The 13101-nt window shown below is 41.4% G+C and overlaps 1 pseudogene; it reads left to right on the forward strand.

Annotated features, from left to right (window-relative positions):
* Positions 1-11633, forward strand: part of LOC606894 — a 37323-nt pseudogene extending 25690 nt beyond the window's left edge.
* The last annotated feature ends 1468 nt before the right edge of the window (positions 11634-13101 follow it).

A 13101-nucleotide genomic window follows, 5' to 3' on the forward strand; every position in this document is an offset into this window, starting at 1 on the left:
GTAGTATTGTTTATATAATTTCACTTGCAGTTGTTTTTTGTTAATCTGTAGCAATACAGTTGATCCTTGTGTATTGACCTTGTTTCCTGTAACCTTGATAAAGAAACATCATTTTGGTAGCTTTTTTGATTCCATAAGATTTTCTAATTGTATGTGATCGTGTCCCCTGTACTTGCCTTTTTCTTTCCTATCTTTATGCTATTTACACCTTTTTTTTTCCTTTACTGCATTCTCACTACAATGCAGAAGAGAACTGGTGGCAAAAGACATCCTTGCCTTACTTTCAGTCTTGGGGGACAACTCTGAGTCATTCACCGTATGTTTCATGTCAGCTGTGGATTTTTCAGGTCCATAATGTTGTTTCTCATCTGAATTTGCTGAGAGTTTTACCATGAAAAATGTTGATTTTTGTCCTTAGTTCTTTTAAGCATAAAATCTAATAATCATATGATTCCTTTTTTAAATTTTCCTAATATGATTAATTATCTTTATATATTTTTAAATGTTTAAACAACCTCGTATTTCTGGAATAAAAATCTACTTGGTTGTGGTCCATCATTTATATATTGCTGAGTTTGATTTGCAGATACTGTGTTAAAGACAGTTGTGTCAATATTCCATAATGAATAGTGTCTGTATGGTATGTACCAATTGCCCCTCTTTCATTTATATTGATAATTTGCTTTCTTTTTTTTTTCATCAGTTTAGAGGAAATTTATAGTTGTACTGATTATGTTCTTCAAAAGAAGGAGCTTTTGGTTTCATTGATTTTCTCTATTTGTCTTTTTTTCATTGACTTCTGTTCTCTACTATTTTTCTCTTCCCATTCATTATAGATTTAGTTCTTTTTTTAACTCACTAAATGAAAGGTGGATTTTCTTTTTTTTACCATTTTCATTTTAATTATAAGCTTTTAAAGTTCTGAGTTTCACTTTAGCATCTGAAATTTTGGAAAGCTATGTGTTCATTTCATTTAGTTCAAAATATTTTCTAATTTACTTTGAGGTTTCTCCACCCACCCCTGCCACGGGTATTTAGAAAAGCCTTGTGTAAAAAAAAAAAAAAAAAAAAAAAAAAAAAAAAAAAGAAAAGCCTTGTGTGATTTCTAAATATTTGGGAGTTTTTCCAGGTTTTTTTTCTATTCATTTCTAACTTGTTTATGTTCAGAGAATATAATCTTTATGCTTTTACTTAAGTTTTTCTAGGTGAATGTTCCATGTGAATGTGAAGATTATGTATATTGCTATTACTGGGTGAGATGTTATGTCAGTTGGTTGATAATGTTTTCCACATTGTATGTATGCTCATGTTGAATTTCCCTTTCAGTTCTGTCAATTCCTGAGAAAGGTATGTTATTTTTAGCTGTAAATTGTGACTTTGTGTTTTTCTGTTGTTGGTTTGTCATGTAACTTGAAGCTCTTATTTTAGGTACAGTTACATTAAGTTTGTATGACTTTTTTCTTTCTATGAAATTTCCCTATTTATTCCTGGAAAAATTCCTTTTTGCTGAAATCTACTTTTTTGATATTAATATAACTACTTCAGCTTTTTATGATTAGTGTTTGCATAGTTATCTAATTTCATCTTTCTTTAGTCTATATTTGTCTTTTTATTTAAAGTGAATTTTCTTATATGATAGACTTTTGTTTTCTCTTCCTGTCTGATAATCCCTGCCTTTCTTTTTAAATGCTTTTATTTGGCATAAGTTCTTATTTGAACATCTACCATCTTGCTATGTTTTTAAATTGAATTTTTATGAGATGACAGTAGATTCACATGCAGTTTTAAGAAACCGTATATACAAGTCCTGTGAACATTACCCAGTTTTCACTAATGGGTAAAAAATATCATGTATATCACAACCAGGATATTGATATTGATACAATTCAGGCCTTACACAGATTTCTCCAATTTTCTTCTTCTCATTTGTTTGGATATATATATTTAGGACAATACAACTTTATCACTTATGTGTATCTGCCACCATAGTAAAAATACAGTATAGTTCCATCATCACAAGGACCTCTCATATGTTGCCCTTTTATAACCACACCCTCTTTACTCCTGTGTGCCTCCCTCACTGTCAGTTCAAACATGTTATGTAAATATATATGTATGTCACCTTTGGGATTAGCTTTTTTCCCTAGACTAGTAACACCTTGAATATTCATCCAGGTTATTACTAATACCAATGGTTCATTCCTTTTTGTTGCTGAAAAGTGTTCTGTGTTTTTATATATATATAATATATATATGTGTGTGTGTGTGTGTGTGTGTGTGTAACATTTTGTTTAACTATTAATTCATTGATAGATATTTGGAGTTTTTGCAGTTTTGGGCTACTACAAAAAAGCTGCTATGAATATACCATTTTTGTCTTCCTATCAGTAATGTATAAGTCATCTAGTTTCTCTGCATCTTCATCATCATTTATCTTAGGACTCTTCTTTGTTTTAACAATTCTGATAGGGATGCCTGGGTGTCTCAGTCAGATAAGTGTCTGTCTTTGGTTTAGGCCATGATCCTGGGGTCCTGGGATTGAGTTTCGCATCAGGCTCCCTGCTCAGCAGGGAGTCTGCTGCTTCTCCCTCTGCCCCTGCCTTCCCCCAGACTCATGCTTTCTCACATTTGCTTACTCTGTCTCTCAAATAAGTAAAATTAAAAAAATATATGAAAAAAATTGATAGGTGCATAGTGATAGCAGTCATTTTAATTTGAATTTCTCTAATGGTGTTTAAAATGTTTTCATCTGGGATCCCTGGGTGGCGCAGCGGTTTAGCGCCTGCCTTTGGCCCGGGGCGTGATCCTGGAGACCCAGGATCGAGTCCCACATCGGGCTCCCGGTGCATGGAGCCTGCTTCTCCCTCTGCCTGTGTCTCTGCCTCTCTCTCTCTCTCTCACTGTGTGCCTATCATAAATAAATAAAAATAAATAAAATAAAATGTTTTCATCTGTGTATTTGCTTTCTTGTGTTGCTCTTTGTTGAAACAGTTCTTTTTGTTTTTTGCCCATTTTCTTACTGGCTTGTGGTTTTACTGATGAGTTTGAGAGTACTTTGTATATTCTGGATTGTAGTTCTTTGTCAGATACAAGCATACCTTAGAGGTTCAGTTCTAGATCATGACAATAAAGCAAATATTGCAGTAACGTGAGTCAGATGAAGTTTTTGGTTTCCCAGTGTTTATGAAAATTTTGTTTACACCATACTGTAGTCTGTTAAGTGTGCGATAGGCATTATATCTAAAGAAAAAAGAGTATATACCTTAACTTAAGAATACTTTATTGCTAAAATGTGCTAACCATTGTCTGAGCTTTCAGGGAACTGTAATCTTTTTGCGGGCAGAAGGCCTGGCCTTGTTGGCTGCTGACTGATCAGGGTGTTTGTTGCTGAAGGTTAGGTGGCCATGGCAATCTCTTACAGCAATAATGCAAATTTTGCCACGTCAATTAATGCTTCCTTTCATGAACGTTTTCTCTGTAGCATGTGCTGCCATTTGATGGCATTTTACTCACAGAACTTCTTTAAAAATTGGAATCAGTCTTCTCAACCCCTGCTGCTGCTTAATCAACCAAGTTTATATGATAGTCTGGGTCCTTTCTTGTCAATTCAACCATCTTCACTGCATCTTCAGAAGTAGATTCCATTTCAGGAACTCACTTTTTTTGTTCATCCATAAGAAGCAACATCTCATCTGTTCAGGTTTTATCATAAGATTATAGTAACTCAGTCATATTTTCAGGCTCCAGGTCCACTTAAGAGTTCCATGGTATTCCCACCATATCTGCAGTTACTTCCTCCCCTGAATTCTTGAACCCCTCAAAGTCCTCCATGAGGGTTGGAATCATCTTCTTCCAAATTCCTGTTAATGTTGATATTTTGACCTTTTCTCATGAATCACAAATGTTCCTGATGGCATCTGGAATAGGGAATCCTTTTCAGAAGGTTTCCAATTACTTTGCCCAGATCTATCAGAGAAATCACTATCTATGGCAGCTATAGTCTTTTTTATTTTTTTTAAAGATTTTATTTATTCATGAGGGACACAGAAAAAGAGAGGCAGAGACATAGGCAGAGGGAGGAGAAACAGGCTCCATGAAGGGAGCCCCATGTAGGACTCAATCCTGGGACTCCAGGATCATACCTTGGGCAGAAGGCAGACACTCAACCACTGAGCCACTCAGGTGTCCTGGGTAGTTAAAATGTATTTTTTTTTCTTTTTTGATTGAGAGGGAGTGCAAGGCAGGGGAGGGGCAAAGGGAGAGGGAGAGAATTTTAGCTGGGTATTACTTACCAAAAATTGACTTAAAATATTCAGTAAACTACATTATAAACAGATGTGTTGTCATGCAAGCATTATTGTTCCATTTGTAGAATACAGGCAGAGTAGATTCAACATAACTATTAAGGACCCCCTGATTTTTGGAATGGCAAGTGAACATTGATTTCAATTTAAAGTCACCAACTGCATTAGTCCCTATGTAGTCAGCCTGTCTTAGAAGCCTTGAAGCCAGGCATTGTCTTCTCTCTAGCTATGAAAGTCCTAGGTGGCATCTTATTCCAATAGAAGGCTGCTTTGTCTACACTGAAAATCTGCTGGTCAGTGTAGCTACCTTCCTGAATTATCTCAGCCCAGTCTTCTGGAGAACTTGCTGCAGCTTCTACATGAGCATCTGCTGCCTCACCTGGCACTGTGTGTTATGAGGATGGCTTCTTTCTTTAAATGTCATGAACCAACCTCCTCAAGATTCCAACTTTTCTTTGCAGCTTCCTCACCTTTCTCAACCTTCACAGAATTGAAGAGAGTTAGGACCTTGCTCTAGAATAGTCTTTGGCTTAAGGGAATGTGGTGGTTGGTTTGACCTTCTATCCAAACCAGACAGACTTTCTCCATACCAGTGATTAGGCTGTTTCACTTTCTTATCATCTGTGTGTTCACTGGAGTAACACTTTTAATTTCCTACCAAAACTTTTCTTTTGCATTCCTAATTTGGCTGACACACGAGGCCTAACTTTTGGCCTGTGTTGGCTTCTGACCTGCCTTTTTCATTAAGCTGAATCATTTCTAGCTTTTGATTTAATCTGAGACATGTGCTTTTTTTCACTTATCACTTAGAGGACACTGTAGGGTATAAATTGGCCTAATTTCAATACTCTTGTGTTTCAAAGAATAGTGAGATCCACGGAGAGGGAGAATGATGGGGGAATGGCTGGTCGGTGGAATAGTCAGAACACACATTATTAAGGTTGTCATCCTGTATGGGCACAGTTCTGGTGCCCCGAATAATTATAATGCTAACATCAAAGATGACTGGTTACATCACCATAGCAATAATAATGATAGATAAGTTTGAAGTGTTGTGAGAGTAACCAAAAGGTGACAAAGAGACATGAAGTGAACAGATACTTTTGGTAAAACAGTGCCAGTAGAGTTGCTGGATGCAGGATCATCACAAAACTTTAATTTGTAAAAATATGCAGTATCTGTGAGGTGCAGGAAAGCAAAGCACAGTAAGACAAGGTATGCCTGTATTTGAAAACCTCTCAAATTTGGCAGAAAACATATACAGATTGAGGAAGGAAAGTAAACCACAGAGAATAAATTAATACATTTTAATGCATTGCCATTAATGTGGCCTTCATTGCAGAGACACGTTTTAATCAACCTTCTAAAACTAATAAAAAAAATCTTGAAGTTTGAAGAAAACCTGTGTATTAACTTTTAAGGAACAGCAATACAAATGGCAAGAGATTTCTCACCTGAGACCCTGGAGGCCAGAGTACATGGCATGAAATTGTTCAAGCGATTAAATAATTATGTACTGTGAATTCTATATTAAAAATAGCCCTTGAGAGTAAAAGGGAGATATTTTCTCAGATAAAGGAAAACAGAATTTATTACATGGTGACCTACCTTCAAACAGTGGCTAACAGAAGTTTTTCATGAAAATGAAAACAGAGGAGTCTTGGAAATTCAGAAGAGAAAGAAGGAAATGGATAAAAATATGGGCAAGTACAAAATTATTTTTATAAGTTTCTTAATTATTTCATATTGGAAGCAAAAAAAAATAACACCACCTGATGTGGTACTCTACATATAAAAATACTAAAGATAATTATATTTTGAAATAGAGCCTGTAAAGAACATAGGTAGTAATTTTCTACATTTCATTCAACGTGATAAAACATCACTACTAGTGGACTAGGAGCCAACAGTAAGAAAATGGTACAAAAAATACAATGGATGTTAATTTTGCCCCAGTCATCCCTCAACAGGATCGATTCTGAGGTGGTACTCAGAGTCTGCAGTGGTGTTAGACACTATTTTTTTTTCATGATTTTTTAAAAGATTTTATTTATTCATTCAAAAGAGACACACACACAGAGAGAGAGAGAGAGAGAGAGAGGCAGAGACACAGGCAGAGGGAGAGAGAGAGAGAGAGAGAGAGAGAGAGAGAGGCAGAGACACAGGCAGAGGGAGAATGCAGGGAGCCTGACATGGGACTTGATCCTGGGACTCCAGGACCACAACCTGGGCCAAAGGCAGGCGCTAAACCGCTGAGCCACCCAGGGATCCCCTAGACACTGTTTTTTCTTCAGTGGCACTTTATTAACTTCTCCACTTTCCTGTCCAACTCTCTTCATTCCCTCTGTTCTCCCGAAGTGACCTCCAAAATAATCTGTGCCTGATTCCTTGTCTCAGCTTTTGTGCAAAACCTGAGTAGTACTGTTGGTCCCAAAAGTGGTCCTAGAAATGAGAACTCGAGTTTGAGAATCTAAAACTAGATTGCTTATTAGTCAGATGGCAATGAAGGCCACATTGCTAATGGCAAGTATGAGGATAATCATCATCATCCTGTAATAGAAGGATTCTCCTGTGTGATAGATGAGCGTGAGGTTGGATAGATTTGTATAGTAGCTATAGCACTTGAACAAGATGAGGCAGTGATAAGTTTATGAGTTGTGGAGTTACTGACTTTTCTGCCTTACAAGCCTTGAAGATGGGATGCCTGGGTGGCTCAGCAGTTGAGTGTCTGCTTTTGGCTCAGGGCGTGATCCCAGAGTCCCAGGATCAAGTCCTGCATCAGGCTCCCTGTGTGGGGTCTGCTTCTCCCTCTGCCTCAGTCTCTGTATCTCTCTGTGGCTCTCATGAATAAATAAATAAAATCTTAAAGAAAAAAAAAAAAGAAGGCTTGAAGATACAGGTTCAAGTTAGCTGTCAACACAGGGCACACAGTGAAGGATAGTAGACCTCCATAAAAGCATTCAGAAGATTCTTATGTCCTGAGAAGTGAGGCTGTGTCCTAAGTCATGCTCAAGGTTTAATAGCTTCAGGATGGTAAGGGATTGCAATGGTGCAGGTGTTAAAGACTTGTGTGAAATTCAGGCTAGTGGAAGAACCCATTCCTCTCTAATAGAGAGGAGTACCCTACCACTTCCTGGAGACTGTAGATGCCCAACATGAAGCAGATGCCTTTCAAAATCATACTTGGCCTTCTCAAAAACTACCATACCTATCCTCATTTCTTTCATTAATATTTAATGTAGTTATTGATTGATTTAGTTCTGTAATTTCAATATTTATGTTTGGTTCCTCTTTTTTTATCTCTAATTTTTTGCTTTTTTTCTGTTGAATTTGAATATTTTTAGAATTCTACTTTAATTGATTTGTTGACTTTTTAGCAGTATTTCTCTGCATTACATACAGTATACTTCAACTTTTCACCTTCTAGTTAGAGTTAATAATGTACCATTTCACATAAAATGTCAAAACCTTGCAACCATAAAACTCCATTTACCTCCTCCCTGGCATTGTTGTTTGTGTTATAGTTGTTTTATGTGCATTATAAATCCAAGATGATGTAATTTTTGGTTTCTAGTTGTTATGGACTGAATGTGTGTGTCCTGCCAGAATTCATTTGTTGAAACCCAGACCCCCAATATGATATTAGGTATTAGGAATTGGGGTCTTTGGGAATTAATTTGGATTAAATGTGGTTATGAGGGTGGGGCCCCATGAGTTGGATTTAGGGTCCTTGGTAAGAATCACCAGAGAGCTTGCTTCCTCTTCTGTGCTCTCTGCTACATGATTCAATGAGAAGTTAGCAGTTTTGTGATCCAGAAGAGGGTTCTCATCAGAATTTGACCACGCTGGCACCCTGATCTTGAACTGTCAACCTCCAGAACTGTGAGAAATACATTTATTGGTAAGCTACTCAATATATGATTTTTTGGGGTAACAGTTCTTGTAATGACTGACACTGAGCCAAAATGTAGAGATTAATATGTTATCAATAGAATGGATCAGAACATTATCAAGAATTGCATGATAATCCAGGTCCCTTAGGAATATATTGTGATGGAGAAAACAAGAATTAAGATTGTCACAGGGTAATACAGCAAATACGTACTGCTGTCTACCTCAAGAGAAGGTGCTGATCCACTTCAATTATATAAGCTACACTGTGTCTTAGGAACACTGTGGTCCACAGGCCATCACCACAGATCTCTGTGAGCAGAGGCCTTCTAGTTACGTTTTCATCCTGTGCCCTTTATAGTTTTGTACTTGCTCCACCTTTGTTAGTGTTGCCATCTGGCATCTGCAGTGTCAGAATTCCATCGTCTCCTTCGGCATTTGTGAGACGAGTTCCATAGTAGCATCTCCTACCATTAGTTTTGGCCTATGGAGGACTGTCACCACTAAGCTTACTTGTATCTGTGCTCCCCTCACTAGGATGTTCCTTACCACTTTACTGTCCTTTGGGCCCTACAAAGTTGGCATGGTCTCTGTAGAGTGAACTAGCAATCTCGTTCCTCTTTGTAACTACTGGTGCTTTGGTTTTAAAATTGTAGGATGACATCTATTAGTAGGCTGTTATTTCAGTGGATTTGGGTGAAACGTGTTCTATATGCAATGCTGAAATAGAATGTAAAACAATGCATTATAAGTAATAAGAGTATTTTTCCCAGAAATATATCTTTTTAAAGATTTTATTTATTTGAGAGGAGACAGAGACAGTGGCAGAGATAATGAGAGACAGTGTAAGCGGGGAGGAGAGAGAGAATCAGGCTCCCCACTGAGCATGGAGCCCAAGATGACATGGGGCTTCATCCCAGGATCCCAAGATCATGACCTGAGCTGAAGGCAGTCTGAACTACCCAGACTGCTTCAGAAAATTTTTTAGGATATAGCTCAATTGTATTTTTATATACTATAAATGTATTTTTTCTGTCTTTAATACTTTTAACTCTAGATATCGACATGGCTCATCACTTATATCCTTCCAGTGTTTTCTGAAGTGTAATATCATTGAGGACTTCCTTTACTGGACCCCACCTCCCACCAGCTTGCTGATGAAAAACTTCCTTTTTGTATGTCCTTTGCTTTTAAAGGAAGGGTCACCATGTTACCAACCCCATACTGATTCTTTGAGGTTAAACGTTATTGCTTCTAATAGCCTAGAAATAGAGCAAAGCAGCATCCTGTAAAACTCTGAAAAGAACCCAGAATCTCAACATTTAAAGACATTAGTAGAGAAAAAGAATTTTCTTCATCTTAAACTGCAAGACAGAAAAGTATTCATAGCTCCAAGTGTATGGAGACACACCGGTTCCATCTCTGCTTTTCTTGCTCTGCTAGTAGGGATGGCTTTGCCTTGCCCAGTCTTTAATAGGTAAAGATTAAAACTCTACATAATAGAGGATTTTCATCTGTCTACAAAAGGCTTACTTCGAAATGTGGGTATCTTCAAGTGAAATACAACTGACTTTGCCATTGATGAATTCAGCCTCTATTTTTATTAGCATTGGTGTTGATATTATATCATTTGAATAATAAAATGTCATTTGTTAAAAAAAATTTGCGTTTTTTTATGCAATTCATTTGCTGTTTTATTTAATTCCAAAGGCTTTATAATGTCATGTTTTCTTTTTGTTGGTATGATCGCTTTCTTAATTCAAATCTAAACCATCATGATGATGCACCACTTATTTAGCTCTTCTGTATAACTGGAACACAGCAATCTGTTTCCTCTGTACCTGCTATTTCCTAAACTTTACAGCATCTGCCTCGAATCTGTTTGAAACTTTGTAAGGTACCTTGGTTTTCCACCTCTCACAGTTATGTTCCCAGGACTTATGAGAGGCTCTCTTGGACTCCAACCCCTCCTGCATGGCCGTCGTACATTCCCCTCGGAACCGGCCATCCTGTCCCGTCACTTTGCATGCTACAGGGACGCTCTCATATTCTCCATGCTTTCCTGAAATTAGTAACTGCTGTGGCTAAGGAAGCCAAGTGCAAGCTGACCATCCCCTCCAAGGAACAGAGCAACGATGATCGGTGGATGCAGGACGATATAGAGATCGGCTACATCCAAGCCCCACACAAGACCCTGCCCATGGTCTTTGACTCTCCGAGGAACAGGGGCCTGAAGGACTTCCCCATCAAGTGCTTGCTGGGTCCAGATTTTGGCTACGTGACTTGAGGGCCCGAGACTGGAGAGGTTACTACTTTCCACTCCTTTGGAAACCTGGAAGTGAGTCCCCCGGTCACGGTTGGGAGGAAGAAGTACCCTCTGGGCAGGATCCTCATTGGGAGCGGCAGCTACCCCAGCAAGGAGAGCCAGGAGATGCACCAGGCCCCAGGCTGTGCAGGACTTCCTTGGCGCCCAGCAGGTGCAGGCGCCTGTGAAGCTCTACTCCGACTGGCTGTTTGTGGGCCACGTGGACGAGTTCCTGAGCTTCGTGCCCGGGCCCAAGAAGGGCTTCCGGCTGCTGCTGGCCAGCCCCCGGGCCTGCTACGCACTGCTGGAGGAGCAGCTCAGTGGGGGGGCCACGGGGAGGCTGCACTCTCTGAAGGCATCAGGAAAAAAAAAAGCAGAAAGTAAAGGACATCCTGTCAGACAAGAAACTGAGAGACCAGGATTCATACGTGGAGAAATGCATCGACTGGAACCGGGAGGTGCTGAAGCGGGAGCTGGGCCTGAGTGAGAGGGACATCGTGGACATCCCCCAGCTCTTCAAGCTCCAGGAGGAGAACAGTGGGATCCTCAAGGATGAAGCCTATTTTCCAAACATGGTGAACATGCTGGTGCTGGGGAAGCACCTGGGCATCCCCAAGCCCTTCGGTCCCATCATCAATGGCCAGTGCTGCCTGGAGGAGAAGGTGCGGTCCTTGCTGGAGCTGCTGGGCCTGCACTGCACCTTCATCGACGACTTCTACGCCTACCACATGCAGCACGGGGAGGTCCACTGGGGCACCAATGTGCGCCGGCAGCCCTTCTCCTTCAAGTGGTGGAACATGGTGCCCTGAGCCCGCCTCCACCCGCCACCCAGGAGTCCTTGCCCTCCCGAAGCTCCGAAGCTCCCGGCCAGACGCTCTGGTCCCCTGCAGTGTGGCATTGCAAGAGCGCCTGGGCACAGGCTGGCTCCCTGGCTGTAGCCACCCTCCTGGCAATGGCTTGCCCCCTTCCTCTGTGCCCTGGCCTCTGGGGCAACCCCTTCTGAGGACCCCAAGATAGTCCTGGCCTTGCAAACTCGTTTCTGCTGTGTGATGCCACAATAAAGTTTTATAATCTCTTTGTAAGTGAAAAAAAAAAAAAGCCTAAGAATAGGCTTTCATCCTAGAACTTACGCAGTCTGCCATAACAAATAACTTACTTTTTTGACCCCTACCTACCCTTTCTTCCCCATCTAGAATTAAATCTCTGTGAGTGCATGGAATTTCCTTTTGTTCACTGCCATAAACCTCTTGCGAAGACTTGTGCCTGGTACATAGTAAGTGCTTAAATGTTGTTGAGGGTATGACCACATTGAAGTTCTTACTGCCATTGGGAGAATACTGCATTGTTTAGAGGGAACTGAAGTTAAAAAAAAAAAAAAAGAAAAATAGAAAGAAAACCTGGGAGGCGGGGCAAGATGGCGGAAGAGTAGGGTCCCCAAGTCACCTGTCCCCACCAATTTACCTAGATAACTTTCAAATCATCCTGAAAACCTATGAATTCAACCTGAGATTTAAAGAGAGAACAGCTGGAATGCTACAGTGAGAAGAGTTTGCGCTTCTATCAAGGTAGGACGATGGAAAAAAATAAAGAAATAAAAAAGCATCCACTGGGGCAGGGGCCCCAAGAGGAGCCGGGCTAAGGCCGGGTAGTGAGAGCCCCTAGGACAGGAAAGCCGAGTCCCGGAGAAGTAGAAACTTTACCAATCTTCCCGGATGGAAAGGCACTTGCAGGGAACTCGGGCAGGATCCCAGGAGGGGCAGTGATGCCCTCAGGCTCCCAGGGGCAGTAACAGGAACTGCGCCCTGGGGGAGAGCACGCAACACACCGCGGGCCGAGCTCCCTAAAGGGCTGGAGCGTGCGCCCAGCTGGGCCCGGGAGCAGCTCAGGCGGCGGCTGGCAGCGGCTCCGCGGCGGAGGGGGGCTGCGCGGCCCGGGAGCAGCTCGGGTGGTGGCTCCATACAGAGGGAGCTGTGTGGCCCGGGAGCAGTTCAGGCAGTGCAGGCCCGGAGCCCAGGGTGCAGGGGACTCAGCCCAAGGTCTGGTGCTCCGCCGGAACAGGTGGAGGCCAGGAGGACACAGGGCAGTAAGGACACAGGACAGGAAGGATGCTCTAGGACACCGGTGGGCCCTGGCTGTGCAGGTTGGCACCCCGCCCCCCCCGCCCCAGTTTCCAGGCCCCTGCAGATTGGGAGACTGCAGTAGTTACTGCGGAAGCTGACTCCAGAGCTGGAGAGCTGGCCACTGCCACTGTTGTTGTTCCTCCTGGTGTCACCTCATAACTGGAACTGAGCAGGGCCGCAAGGGAACAGGGCCTCACAGGATAAACAGCTCCCACAGAGCCGCACAACTGGCAGGGGGCTGGGCAGCTCCCCCAGGTGCACACACCTGAGAATCAGCACAGCAGGCCCCTCTCCCAGAAGACCAGATGAAAGGACAGGGGAAGAGCAAGTTCTTGACCAGGCAGTGCTAGAAAGTTCCAGGGGAAGTCTAGGGACATAGAGTACATAGAATCAGAGGATACCCTCTTGTTTTTTGTTTTCTGTTTGTCCCCCCACCCTTTTTTTCTCTCTTTTTCTCCTTTTTCCAGTACAACTTGTTTTA

The sequence above is a fragment of the Canis lupus genome, chromosome 4 (assembly GCF_011100685.1).
Source record: "Canis lupus familiaris isolate Mischka breed German Shepherd chromosome 4, alternate assembly UU_Cfam_GSD_1.0, whole genome shotgun sequence".
Taxonomy (NCBI): domain Eukaryota; kingdom Metazoa; phylum Chordata; class Mammalia; order Carnivora; family Canidae; genus Canis; species Canis lupus.